The sequence below is a fragment of the Vicugna pacos genome, chromosome 8 (genome assembly GCF_048564905.1).
Source record: "Vicugna pacos chromosome 8, VicPac4, whole genome shotgun sequence".
NCBI lineage: Eukaryota > Metazoa > Chordata > Mammalia > Artiodactyla > Camelidae > Vicugna > Vicugna pacos.
The window spans coordinates 57,667,031-57,681,888 of NC_132994.1; the positions used below are offsets into that span (position 1 = coordinate 57,667,031).

Below are 14,858 nucleotides of genomic sequence, written 5' to 3' on the forward strand. Positions count from 1 at the left end.
CCCATATTTTGATAACTTAGGTGATACAGATTAATTCACTGAAAGGCCCAAACTATAAAAAAATCACTCAAAGAAAACCAGCTGACTTAAATGGCCATATATTTATTAACAAAATTGAATTAGTCTCAAAAAAACCTTCCAAAAAAAACCAAAACACCAGGCCCCAATAATTTGAACATTGAATTATACTTAAGATGTAAGGAATAAATAATATGAATTTTACTCAATATTTTTCAGAAAATAGTGGAGGAAGAAATATTTTCCAATTCATTTAAGGGGCCAGAATTACTCTATTACCAAACCCATAAAAAATATTACCAAAAAACCCTAAAGATCTATATCTCTCATGACCATAGACACAAAGGTCCTTAAAAACATATTAGCAAATTCAATTCAGCAACATATAAAAATAAAATACATCATGATCAAATGTGATTCATTCCAGGAATATAAGGCCTATTCAATGTTTGCATATCAACCATTGTAATTCCTCATATTAAAGTAAATATGATTATATCAGTACATTCAGAAAAGGTGTTTTACAAAATTCAAGAGGCATGCATGATAAAGACTCAAAAATTAAGCATTGAAGGAAATTTCTAATAAATACTTTTTATGAAAAATCTGTAGATAACATTACACTAATGAGACTGAACACTTACCCCCTAAAATTGGGAATAAAGCAAGAATGTCCTCTCTCACCACTGCCATTTAACCTCATACTGGACATCTTAACTGTTGTAATAAGAAAAAAAAAAGTATATTGTCAAAAAGAAAGACCTAAAATGTTATTTGTATATGATATAATTGTCTATGTAGAGAATATACAAGAAAATTTGGAACTAATAAGCAAGTATGGCAAGTTCTCAAAATACAGATGTCAACTGCCTTCTTATATACTAGCAATGAACAATAAGATATTAAAATAAAAAAGTCATTTACAATATCATCTAAAATATAGTCAGCACTTTGTTGTCAATCTCACAAATATATAGGATCTATGTGTGGAAAACTATAAAAGACTAATGAATGAAAAAAATAAAATTAAAAAAGACTTTTGAGAGATAGTCTGTATTCATAGGATGAAAGATTTAATATTTTTACAGCATCAGTTTTTCCCAATTTGATCAATAGATTCAGTGTAATCCTGAACAAAATCCCAGATAATTTTTATAGTTATTAACAAACTGATTCTAAACTTTATATGGAAATACGAAAGATCTAGTGAAGCCCACACAATTCTGAAGAAAAACAAAGTTAGAAGAATCACAGTATGTGATTTTTAAGAACTACTATAAAACTGCAATAATCAGGACAATCTAGAATTAGTGAAAGAGCAGACACACAAATCAATGGAATAAAACTGAGTGCACAGAATATAACCACCCAAATATAGTCAACTTAGAAGACCGTTTGTCAGTCTCTCATAAAGCTAAGCCTCAATTAACATATGAGTTAGCAGTCATACTCCTAGGTATTTATGTGACTGATTTAAAACCTATTTCCATTAAAAAACTTGAACATAAATGTCTACGTCATCTTTGTTCATAATCACCAAAAACTGGAATCAACCAAGTTGTTCTTCAATTGGTGACAATGAATTAACTGCGGTACATCAATAGTGTGGAATACAATTCAACCATCCGAAGGAACAAGCTGTGACAGGGATGCATCTTAAAGGCATAATTCTAAGTATAGAATCAAGACTGAGAGTGATCTATCCTATATGATTCCCTTAATGTGACATTTGAAAGAGCCAGAACTGTAAGAGAAGGAAAATCAGTCAATGGCTTCCAGGGGTTTTGGAAAGGGGAAGGGTTGCTGGTGATGCACAAGGGCTTTTTAAAATGGTGAAACTATTCTGTATAATACTGAATGATACATGATACTGGTTGTTTCTCAAAACTCATACCACTTTATGACAAAAAGGAACCTTGAAATTTCTAAATTAAGAAAAATCTTCCACAAGGAGGGTGGGGGATTTCTAGATTGATTTCAGACTGTGGCAAAAATATCTCTTAAGAATATGTTACACAACAACATTGAAGGTGGCAAAAAGAGGGGTGCTGATCTCAGTAAGTTTTAAAAAATGACTGGATACTGTAAGTCTGATGACAAAAGGTACTGTCTACAAGAACTGTAGTCTGCTTAGTAAAGTCATTTCTCATGGGGGTATGAGTTAACAATTTTGAAACAGCTGAAAATATGTATGAAACTGATTAAAAAAATAAGGGATGTTGGACGTTGAGAGCCCTTTGTATATAAGTGTGCATGTGTGTATGTGTATACTAATGAACTAAATACATATATGTGTGGCAGTATGTGTATGCATATGCACTGAAAATGTAGATTTTTGTAGGTATAAAAATAAGGGAATTTATATTAACTAAGTTTCAAAATATGCTTCCATCATAGCTCCTCTGAGTTTTACAGTAAGGGTGGATTGTTAGTCTACAGCTTTTCTTTGCTGCGTTTGATGTTCCTATTCTTGTTTAATAGCCGTGGTGATAGACTTTGTTGTTATACACTGAGATCATTTTGACAGATTCGGCAATGGAACTATTTTCCACCACCTGGTAATTAGGTTTAGTGACAGGTAACATAACAAAACGAATCTTTAACCAAATAATGCAATCACAGTTTGCTAATTCCAAACAATTTCTTTGGAATGTTAATTTGTCTCTGATTATCTTATTGTTACAGGTTTGGGGTGTGTTTTAAAACTATTTTTTTTAGAGGGGTTTAAGGTCCATAGCAAAATTGAGAGGAAGATACAGAGATTTCCCATATATCCCCTGCCCTCAACACATGCATAACTTCCCCCATTCTCCACCAGAGTGATACATTTGTTACAACTAATGAACGTAGATTTTCACAACATAACCATTCAAAGTCCATGGTTTACCTTAGTGTTCACTTTTGGTGTTGTATATATTATGGGTTTGGGCAAGTGTATAATGACATATATCCATCATCATAGTATCATACAGAATATTTTTACTGCCTGAAAAGTCTCCTGTGCTCCACCTATTCATTCACATTGGATTTTATTTTGTTTTGCACACTCCGTAGAAACTAACCTACATGTGAAAATGAGAATTTCTTAAGAGCTTCTCTTTCACCAAATTGAAACCAAATTTATTTGTAGCACTTTCAGTTCCTTCCAGATATGAGGAGTCATCTGGCCCAAATCCCACAGGATTTATATGAAGCATGGGAAGAGAACAACGGTCTCTGATTAGAATAATCAGATTTCACCTCTAAGTCTGTAGTCCGGCTCTGGACTTCTGATTTCTGGACTCCTGATTTCTGGACTTCTTCCACTGCAAACATCTGTTATGACATCCTCTGTCAATATGTATATTTCAGCTGTTTGTGTTTCATATTGGGCCTAAGTTGTTCCCTGTTCAAATATCTTTAAGGATACAAAAACTATTTGTGGATTGACCTCAAAGTTTAAGCCTTGGACTTAACCTAGAATATGCGATTTTTAGGAGCTCCAACTGCCTTGACTTTATGCTAGACTTTCTTCAATCTCAACGATCTATCTAAACAATTGTTTAAAATGGTAACATCTCTGTGATTTTGTAAACCAAACTGAAATCAGGGTATAGGAAATGGCCTAGAATTTAATTGGTTTTAAAAAACATATCGGAGGCTGAATCAAGTGTTGTACTTGCTCCTTTTCATTTGTTAAACTCCATAGTAATACTTTATGTCATTTTACTTTGCTTGTAAAATATAACTTCAATTATTATTATTCAGCATAAATTATATGCTTTTTGTTTATGCATGAGATGTTTAACTACTTTAAGTTGTCCTACAGCAATATCTATCTTAAATTGTCTCCTAAGAGACTAGAACCATGTCTCCTTACTTGATTATGTTTATTAAGTCAAGAAATATTTACTGTGCTTTATTTTAAGAATTGTTCTAGATATTAGAAATAAAATAATGAGCAAGAAAGACATGATTTTTGTCTCACAGATCCTATCAATAGGAAAAACTGAATATTATACAAACAGGTATGTTAATTGCCAGGACACAAGATTTCAAGGTGTTGAGGGAACCTATTTTTCCACAGTACTTTGAATATTTATTATTAAAAATGAAAGTTAAACTGAGATGCTGCAATTGAACAATAACCTGGATCACAGGCAGATGTCTTTAAAAACCAGTCTGTAAAAGTCAAGCCAAATTAAATTCATTAAACAGAGTTGGAAATTCCAGGTAAAAAAAAGAATATGTCTATATATAATTTTGTAATTAAAATGTATTCATTTTAAAGATTAAAATACCTATGTCAAATCAAATCTCAAGTGATTATGAAGATGCTCTGGTTTCTCTTAGTAATCTGTATATATATAAGCTGATATGTTGCATCTATGTATATTTTAGTATCTACAATCTTTTGAAAGTAATATATATCATTAAAATGTTACCTTTTGTATGAAATTGTGATTGATTTACTCTTCCTAAATTCAGGTGTGTGAAACAGTAATTGTGTTTATTTGGCATAAATCTACCAAGAGATTGGCTTCTTTTGCACCACTAACTTTAGGACTTAGCCCTAGCCCATCTTATCAGGGATATACATTCAATTGAATTTATAAATAGATGACTTTATAAACATCCTAAGCTCCAATTTATAAATAGTCTAAGGGACTGTACTAGATAATGTGGAATCAGCAGTAAAAATAATTGACTGAGCTCTCATTCCACAGAATTTTGAGCCTCATTGTGATGCGGGTGGGGCCATAAGTAGATCCATGCAAGTAATTAAACAATTGTGACAAATAGTATGAAAGACACGTAAGAAATGCTATCAAAGTGGTAATGGAGATGTGTACATCAAGTCTGGGTGTCACAGAAATTGTCTTTAAGTAAAGGAAATTGAATCTAAGACAAGAAAAGTGAGCAGACATTGAGAAGAAGTGATTTGTGTGGGGGTTAGTGGGAGGGGGGGATTGGACAAGATGAGACAGTAGGCAGAGTTAGTAACCTGGCCTTGAACCTAAAAGGATCTAGTACTGTCCAGAAATGGAAAGAACCCAATATTCTTGGAACAAAAGAGTAAATGAAAAGAAAAATCAAAGATTTGGACATTGCAGGTTATACTTAGTGTATTAATTTATTTTAAGAATACAGAATTCTTAAGAAAAGCTACAGTCATTGATTATATTTTAACAATATCTTTTTTTTTTTAACAATATCAGGCTGGAGAGAGATGGGAATAGAACCAGACATATCAATTAGAAGGATTTTAAAATAGAGTAACTTGTAATAAGATGAGTAGAAGGGGACATTTTAATAGACATTCACTCAAGTGGGGAAAGATTAAAGGTGGATAATGAGAGAGCGGTTTCAGTTCTTCTTCCTGGTTTCTGCCATGAGCACTGAATGTATAGCAACGCCCACGGCTGACGTGAGGAGGTCTGTGAAAGAAGTACGTCTGAGGTATGGCACTGAGGGTTTGGTTTGACACATGCTATATTTGTGATATTCATGAGAAATCCAAGGCTGATACCAGATAGAAGGCTGCATGTTACAGAGTTTAAGAGAAGTCTGGAAATAAAATATGTGATTCATCTGCATATTTATGGTATTTAAAGTTAGGGTAGTAGATACTACATAAGTAGATGGTATAGATTGAGAAGAAAAATGGCCTTATATGGACGCCCAGGTAATTGAAAATTTGGCAGTTATCTTAAGCATCCAAGTGGAGGGAAAGTAGACAAAAAATTACAGACAATCCTGATAGTTGGGTGAAAAACTAGCAGAGTCTTACAGTTCTGAAATTAGGTAAAAAGTGTTTCCAAAGAGAATGATAAACTGTACCAATTGCTATTGAGAAATTCAGATATTTTAAATTAAATAATGACTTTCAGTGATCAATTCACATTCATGTTTTTATCCCCACCCCCTGCCTTTTTCCTCCCCAACCTAGTCCAACCTTCAAAACAAAGCAAAATACTTCTTGATCATTTCCATTTTTTGTTGCTGTGGGAAAGTATCTTCACGTGTCTAAATAGTTTGTCTATACCTCTAGTTTTTGACCTATTAACTCAAAATACATTCATCTTTTTTGTTAAGAAAAGAAACATGTCCTTTTCACCATATTACAAAGATATTTTTATCTTAATACTTTTATTTTTTTAACTGTTAAATTATCAAGTCCAATTTCTAGGCCTAATTTGCTAGAATTACTCTGTAATTTATTTTTGTTTGTTTGCTTTCAAAAACTATTTTGATGTCTCACTTTCACTTTCCATTAATAGTTTGAGTTAATCGACATAAAGATTTTCTTATTATCATTCATGCTTAATTAGAGGACATATTGGTTTTGGCCCTCATTTTCTCTATCAGTTTTTGGCCACTTCTCTTCCACATGCCTTTTGTCTTTCACAAATTTGCCAAAATCTTTATTCTCCTAATATCTATGCTTAAGTTCTGCAAATGCACACAGAAAATGTATTTATTTTTTTCTGTTTTGTACCTATTATTCCAAAACTTTCAAGAGATAACAGAGACAAATTTATATGCCTGATACTCCTTGAACTTGTTTGGATTTGTTTTATTTATTTCAGAACACCTTATTCCAAAGCTTCTTTTGAATAAGAAAGTGTTACCTTAGTCATCCACAGTAACTTGTACATTATAAGAAAACATCGTATTTCTACGTGTACCAATCAAATGCGTATTTTGAGGACTACATGTTTTTTAACTTTTCAGATATTTCCCTGCAACTCAGAGCTGGATATCTCCAAAGTGTTTACAACATTATTTCACTGAATATTCAATAATTTTCATAGGACCCATGCAAGGTAGTTTCTTTTTGCCCTATCCTGAAAGCAGGAAATCCCCATCAAGAACTGATGGAGATAAAAACCTAGGATATTTGGCATATCCTTAGCTCCCTATTCACTATTCAACCCGCTGGGGGAGAGTTGTCAGACAGTATCAGCGGAAATGCAGTAAGTCTCGCAGTATCAAGCACAAGCATAAATTTTGTATTATAATGTATATCGCAAACCTACAGCGTAAGCAAAGAAATAGTTGCATACAATTCATTTCCCACAATGTCCTTGATTCTCAAAAGCAAAGCTGAACTATTTTTAATCATACACTTAAAAGAAACAGAACAAGAGACACCTGCACTTGGGTGTCTGCTATGCTCTTTTCCTCGTAACGCAGCTGAGAGAGGCAGGTTAATGTACATAGTTCCTGGGTCAATTTCCATTGTTTTCACAAAGATTCATTCAGTGTATTTACAATTGGTTGAGACCTGTATCTGTATCTTGTCTATCTATTTCGTATTCCTGACCTCCTCTTTGATACTCTGACAAGGGATTACACAACATGGCTCATCCACAGATAAATTATTTCGGATTCTTGTTCCTCTCACCCTTCCCACAAGCTCTGTCTTGTGTGAGTTACACTGCTGCAGAAGCGGCCTCACCACTTATCCCTCCTTCATCCTGACTCCTAAATTTTCTGGCAATGGTAATTCACTTATGAAAATAAAATGTAATAAACGTATCTATCGGGTCATTTAGAAATTAATGGAATGCAGTAGAGAGACACTCAGTGAAGAGAGTGGGTCTTAACATTCAGGGATGGGCAAAGGGATTGGGACAGACTTGCTTTCCACCAGCTCTGCAGCGTGGCCTCCTCAAATAACAGTAAACAAACCAGGACTCACCGATGTGGAATGGCACTTTCTCTTCCAAACAATGAAAATCCCTCCCAGATTCTGATTGCCGTTTGGCTTCAAGTGTTGAGAGTCACTGTTAAAGGCTACCATATGCTTTGGAGTCTTCTTAAGTATTTTAAGGGTCTTTTGGGAAATACTATTCAAGCAGAAAATGAAGTGTGTGATTTTTGACATAAAACTTGAAGGATACCTAAAATTTCAACCAGGCAGAGATGCAAGAAGAGTGAGGGCATTCTAGGTTAAGAAAAACACTCTGAGCAGAGGAGGAAAAACCAAGTAGTATTTCAAAGAATATAAGAACTCCTGTTTGACTGTAGTGTAACTCCATATGGAGGACTAATGGGGAAATAAGGATAAAGACATTCCTGCTGTGTCATACTGTGCCTTGTGGAGATTTGGTGTGTGCATGAGTGTGTGTGTGTGTGTGTGTGTATGGTGGTGGTGGTGGCGACAGGAAGCTATTAAAGGCTTGGGGAACAAGAGTTGTGATCAAAGGTGGACTTTTGAAATCCAAATCTGATCATTGTATCTATGATGATTGGACTAGAGAGGTGCTCAAGGCAGATAGTTCATAAGGTAAAATATTGGGCTTGCTAAGAGATTATGAAATGTAAAAAAAAAGGATAATGTTTTGGAGAAGAGAATAATCAATTGATGTTTTATTTCCTGTAGATCTTTTTACCCTGTAGCCTTTCAGCTACTGAGTAGATACCATGCATTGCTTCAGAGGGCAGACAGGTACTGCCTAGTTAGAACAAAGGAATTACTGCTCAACTTTAGGTTTAGCGTTATTGGCACTTATGTTGGTTTTCTCTGAGAATTAATTGGGCAGTTAGCTCTCACAAATATTTTGGGTATACACGCTCATCAGATTTTTCTAAGAGTGTGTGCCTATAGGACGTACTTTAGCAATTTGCAGTCCTATGTATCTTTTTAAGGAAGGCTGTGATATTTCTGTTGTTTTTCTATTCCAAATCTGACATTTTCTTTCAAAGGAAGTTTGTATCGGCTCACTCTCACCTTGTTATTCAGAAACAGAGCTTCTGAGGGCTTCGCTCCCCAGAGAGCAATAGATCAATGTGGGAGCTCACATTTGTCTGAATGTATGTCAGGTAATCATGGTACAGCCTCTGACTATTGACTGAGCAAAGAGAAAGCAAAAAATACTGATATTTTCCACTGGAATCACACAGTCTGAGGAGATTTCCTCAATGCAATGAAAATGTGAGTTTTTTCATGTATTTTCAAAAATCAACTTCTTAATCCATGACCCGTAAAAATGAATTGTGTTTGGATGGTCATTCTACATGAAAGGCTTTATTTAGCATTGCACTACTTTATTTCTATCTTTCCCATGAGATGTTGCTCATTTCTATTCTGCCAGCTTTTCTAAACATGCATTACTTAAATATTTTGATATATACTAACAGTACTGCTTTCATGTTTACATATACCCAAAATGGAAAACTAAAGATGACTAATAATAGACCATACAAAACAGAGCAGAATTAATCAAACATGAGATTTTGTACTCTTTCTGATTCCCAAGGCCAAGTTTAAAGGCTCAGTTACCAGCCTGTTGATTTCCCTTCGATATGAGATAATTATTAATAAGATTTAACTAATACTTGAATGATGCTTTGTAACTTTTAAAACACTTTCATTTGCACTGTAATATTCTCATGATAGTCCTTTTCAGTGTCTTCTGTTTTCACCTTTGTTTGTTGCGTTCCAGTGAGATTAAGTTATATTTTCCTGCTTACAATCAGAAATGAGGAGCTGGACCATGTTTCCTTCTCTGTCTGGCTGTGTGAAGGCTCTTTCCCTGATACATTCATGTAACCTCTCTGTCCTCAGAGAACCTCATCTCTCACCTTAGGAGCATCTCTTGTTCCCGCGCCTTTCTCCAATCAGCTGCCTCACATTTGCATCTCCTGCTCACAAATGGGCTGGTCAGGTGGGTATCCATAAAGAGAAAACATCTCCCAGCGCACTTTAAAAAAAAATTACCATGAGTGAGGAACATTATCTTCCTGCATGGCATCCTGCCTGCTTATTTGTTTCATGAGTGAAAGCATTTCTTCAGCCTTTATGCAATATGAAAGGGTCATTACGAACACCAACTTAAATTAGAGTAGGCAGAGTAAATCTGTAAAAGACAAAAAAAAATTAATCACCTGTGGCAACTGTCATTTGAAGTTATCCTTCCCTCATTCCACTCCAGCTCATCCATATAAACACAAAGAGAGATCATATTGTTTACTGGTATCAAACCACAGAATTTGGCTTGCCGTAGGCATTGCTCTAGCCCAGAATCCAAGCCGCCACAGACATCAATTTGGAATGCAGCTTCAGCGCTGGTGGAAAAGCTGTCACAGGCAAGTCTAAAATTCTGAGAGTGCTGAGCTACTGACATTGCTAAAGATGATCATGAAGACATTTATCCAGCCTCTCCCGCCTCCTCCTCGGTCAGCCCTTCAGAAGCTGATGTCAAGTGTGACAGGCTAGGTGACAAACGGGTAGAGAGTTGACAGGTGACGACAGGCAGCCGCGTAAATGAAATTCTTCATCGTTAATTCCTGTGACTTTACCTTTCTGACACAATGAACTGATATTAGAATGTGTGACTAAATAAACCATATTGAGAAAAGTCATTCACTAAAAGATAGAGTCCAGGACAGGAAGCCATGTGCTCAATTCTGTTTGTCAAGTTTCTTGATTGCTGGACTTTGGGACCACACTACATAATCAAGTGTGCATTATTCAGAGTTAAGTGGGATGATTGGCTGTGTTGTTTTTCTCTGGAATATATATCCAGAGAACGTCGCTCAAAGTCATGAGTCAGAAAAATCCCATTTCTCATAAATCTCTTCTAGACTAGACTAAACCAGGAATCAGCTCATTGGAATTTTGATTAATGAGAAAAAGAGAAAGGTTTCAGGGTGAGTGCTTTGTTCTATTGATGTCCATGGAATGTGGGAGACGGCCTGACACATCCCAGTCCAAAGCAATTGAAAATAATTTTAACTTTGCTTTGTTTTGAGAGGCTTGAGGGTTATTGAATTGAGAGAAATTGGACTGAAACAAGTAATTTTTTTGACACAGGCCACTAAACAGCTTGGAGACCTTGTGCTTTAAGGCCTGAAGCAGGTCATTTAGTACAGAGTGAGGCCTTCTCAGGGGGTCCTTTCTTCTTACATAAATATGCTGAAAAACAGATGTCTTAGTGATCTTGTGAATTTCCTTACAGATCTTTTTATTTGCAATTAGCAATTAATGGCAATGCATTTATTGCCTACACCTCTGTCACAGTCAGGGTAACTATGGACAGAGAAGGGGATAAAGCTGTAACCTTTCTTTAAAGTAGGGAGGAGAATTTCATGATTCAAGTTCAAGAATATGAATTCCTATTTTAGTAATATTTGATGCTCTTTTTGAGAACCTAAGGCAATTGTATTTGACAGAGTTTTTAAAGTTAGTAATACTGAGGTGGAGACTAGAAGCAATTTCTACATTTTTTCTGCATTTTAAATGCAGGTTTATGATTGCAGGCATTTTTTAAAATTTGAAAATATCCATTCTATTTGAAATATATATTTTCATTGCTAAAATTAAAGTGCATTAATAATAGCCAATTTTAAGTCTTTTCTCTTTTTTCTGATATTACATAATGACTTACTTTGGTGATTCTTCTTGCTTTTATTTTTCTATAATCTCTTAAATATTTTATTGAAGTAGTATTTATAAATTATTTATGTTATGTTTTCTATTTAAGAGCTCCTGTGAAAAGTACACCTTGAAATAATTTTGATCCTTATGAATCTACATCACTTTATAGTTAAACATTTTAAAATCAGTTTTCTAATTTTCTTATTTTTCAGTACCATCATCTTGAGCAAACTATATTTTCTACTATGCATGGTCCAATAATTAATTAATGTGCTATAGTATATGTTATGATGCTGAGACATTTTTACATATCTTTACAAGCTTTACATTTGTACTCATTGGACTTTTGTTTCTGCTTATTTTAATCACCCCAAAATACGACCTCCTTTGTGATTTTCAATTGATTTCCAAATCCCTATTGTCCCGCTGTTGAGGCAAAGTTCCTGTTCTGTCCATTTTAAACATGAAGAAATAGATTTGAAACATTCCTCACATTTTTGCTTTACTGAGTTGTAGAAAAACTTTATGATTTTCTTTATTCAAATCCTGATCTATGACCTCATAAACAAGTTCTACATCTTACAGTTTGGCCAAGAAAATTAATGACTCAAAACCTCAAGTCCCTCATCTGGAAATGAGCTTAATTATCTAGAGAGTGTCTGTAAGTCTTAAATGAGATAATACATATTCAGTGCTTAACAGCCCTCAAAAAAGGGCTCTTATTTCTTTTATTCTGGACTCTAGGGATGATTTACAGACTGCAAAGTAAAATGCCTAATCTTAGTTCACTTTCAAAAGTTTGTGAACAATTTTGTCTCTGGTATTCTGCACGGAATTGGTGATAGTAAGAAAAATCAGGCATTTTTTTGTTCTCAAGGAAATTTCAGACTCTGATAGAGAGAAGACACATTCTAATAAATAATAACTCCATATGATGTGGATTTGATTAAAGGATGTGGCATAAAGGAGAAGGAGAGGGGAATGAGTGGTTCACACTGATTGAGGAGGGGAAACTGGGAATAACAGAAGCCACTCATTGTGAGCAAGTTGATATGAATGAACATAGGTTTCCCAGCTATCAAGAGGTGGAGAGGGGAAGAAAAATTCCAGGTGAAGTGGCACCACGTAGAAAGTATATGTATAAGGCCATGCAATATATTAAAGATGTGCATATAATATAGAGCATTATAATATTATGATCAAACTGTAGACTAGAACAACTTATAGAAAAATATATGTAATCAGATATTGCTGGGGTGGGAGTGTGAGACATGAGTATTTTCTAATTAACTTATATTTTTTAGATTCTTTTTTTTTTTAGAGTGGCGGTCCTGGGGATTGAACCCAGGACCAAGACATGAGTATTTTCGATTTTATCAAACATTTTATGGTATGTATATTTCAGGTATTAATAAAGCAGTTTCATTGGTTTATCATGCATTCAATTTATGTAAGCCTCTTTAGTATGTGTGAAAAAAAAGTTAAAACTATACCAAAGACTATAAAGTGTAAAATTAAGGGCACCTTGCATTATCTTAGCTCCTCTCCAAAATATTCATCTCTATTAGGGGTTTTTCATGCAGCTTTCTAGAAGTATTCAATGAATATGAGTATTTGTATTAGAATTCACCCACTAGCAGTTTGAGGCAAATCACTCTTGGTTTTGTTTGGGTGATACGGTATTTTAAAAATTTTAAAACCAAGTTTGAATGTGTTTAAGTGTGAAATTCATCTTCCCTCCTACTACTGTGTCCTAATTCTTTTAGTTAGCTACAACAGACATTGATAACACTTGCTTGGTCTTTGAGGGACAGCAGTTGAATTGTGACCCCCAAGGCAAAGATGTCAGATTGGAGTGTGAGTCTGTGTATGTGTGTGTGTGTCTATTTTATATAAAAGTCATGTGACACTTCCTATATTCCACCTTGCTACTTTTCTTAGTAATGTGCAATAAACATTTTTTTATATCAGTACTTATAAATTCACACTGTGTTTTTAAAATAATTACATAGTATCCCATTTTAAGAATATATCATAATTTATTTCACCCATCTCTGAATAATCAACATCATTTTCTTTTTCCTTATTATTATAACAGTGTTGGAAGCAAGATTCTGTACAAATACATTCAGGCATTTGTGTGAATGCATCTGTAGACAGAAGTATAGAAATGGATTTAATTGGAGCTTTAGGGTATTAACCATTTGTCTCTTTGATGTGTTTCAGCTGATGATAAAGAGAAGCATAAAGGCAAATGGAAATCAAGAAAAAGCATTATTAATGAAAGGGAAATGTCCCAGACCCCACAAGTCCAGGGTTCTTGGGCAAAGCTGGATTGAAATACAAGCCTGAGATCTGAAGCCAAATAAGCATCTCCCTCTGTTCATTACCATCCAGACCCCAGTACCACTTTATGACAGAGTTTGGTCTTGCTAATTTGGACGTGCATCCATCTTGATGCACATTGGATGGCAAGCCCATTGCACGTGCCCCACTTGCCTGCTGTCTCTGGCCCTGGAAGATGACCGCAGCACAGAGGAGATGCGGCAAGCTGACAGGCCCCTGGGCCCAGTGGAGTGTGCTTCCTACTTCAAAGAGAAAATATCTCTACCTACTAATAAAGAGGTGGCGTGTCTCATTTTATTTGGGGAGTTAATGATAACTTGTTTTCAAAAAGTTTGTAGCAATTAAGGGTCAGCTGAAAGCCCGCAGCAATATTTGGTATTAATTATCATTTACCTGTCTAATAGGCAAATGAGACTTCCCTAATTGTTTAAAATTGTTTAGACTTTAAATATGAATAAAGTTGAGAGTCTTTCTATAAGTTCATTAACCATTTATTTTTTTTTTACCTCTGATCTTTTATATACATAAATCACCCATTTCTAGGGGGTTAATAATAATATGTATCAAAGCAAGTATAGCTATTATTTCTCGCACACTTACTCCATGCTGGGTGCTACAGTAAACCTTCTGCTTGGATTATTCATCTGATCTACAAAACAGCATGAGTTATACACCACTTGTATCCCTATTACTCAGGAGAAGAAACAAATGCTTTAGAGGGAAAGAAACTTGATTGAGTTTCGGTGTAACTCACGCAGTGTCCCCACCTGTACTGACCTCGCTAGTCTTCCCCTCATGGCTTGTGTTCTAAAAAATTTTCTTATACGTGTTCTCTCTTAAAAGTGGAAATGTCAGCTCTATTACATTTGTTGTGCAATGCTCCCCGTCTTTGATATTTGGTTTTGTCGAGTTTTTCATCGTGTTTATTTGTCTTGCTGATGATTTAAAACCTGTAGTTATTCTTGACTCCATGGTGACTCCAGGCTCAACAGAGACACGCACCCAAGGCAGCCGCACCAGCAGATGGGACTCACCGTCTGTAGCTAGAGGTCCCTGCTGGTCCCGCCACTGCTGATTTCATGGAAAAGCATCGAGACCAGGTCGTTTAGATTTTCTCTCCTGAAATTAT

At 35.0% G+C, this 14,858-nt stretch overlaps 2 long non-coding RNA genes across 3 annotated transcripts in view; one reads left to right on the forward strand and one right to left on the reverse strand.

Annotated features, from left to right (window-relative positions):
• The window catches only part of LOC140697885 (uncharacterized), a 37,146-nt gene extending 27,289 nt beyond the window's left edge, over positions 1 to 9,857 (reverse strand). For both annotated transcript variants that reach the window (XR_012075269.1, XR_012075268.1), the window contains exons 1-2: positions 9,589 to 9,857; positions 663 to 735 (exon numbers count right to left, since the gene is read on the reverse strand). This is a non-coding gene — a long non-coding RNA (uncharacterized lncRNA). The remainder of the gene's footprint in view (positions 1 to 662; positions 736 to 9,588) is intronic.
• Positions 4,771 to 14,026, forward strand: LOC140697884 (uncharacterized). The gene is made up of 3 exons (XR_012075267.1): positions 4,771 to 4,913; positions 5,217 to 5,457; positions 13,610 to 14,026. It is a non-coding gene; the product is annotated as an uncharacterized lncRNA (long non-coding RNA).
• Positions 14,027 to 14,858: the final 832 nt, after the last annotated feature.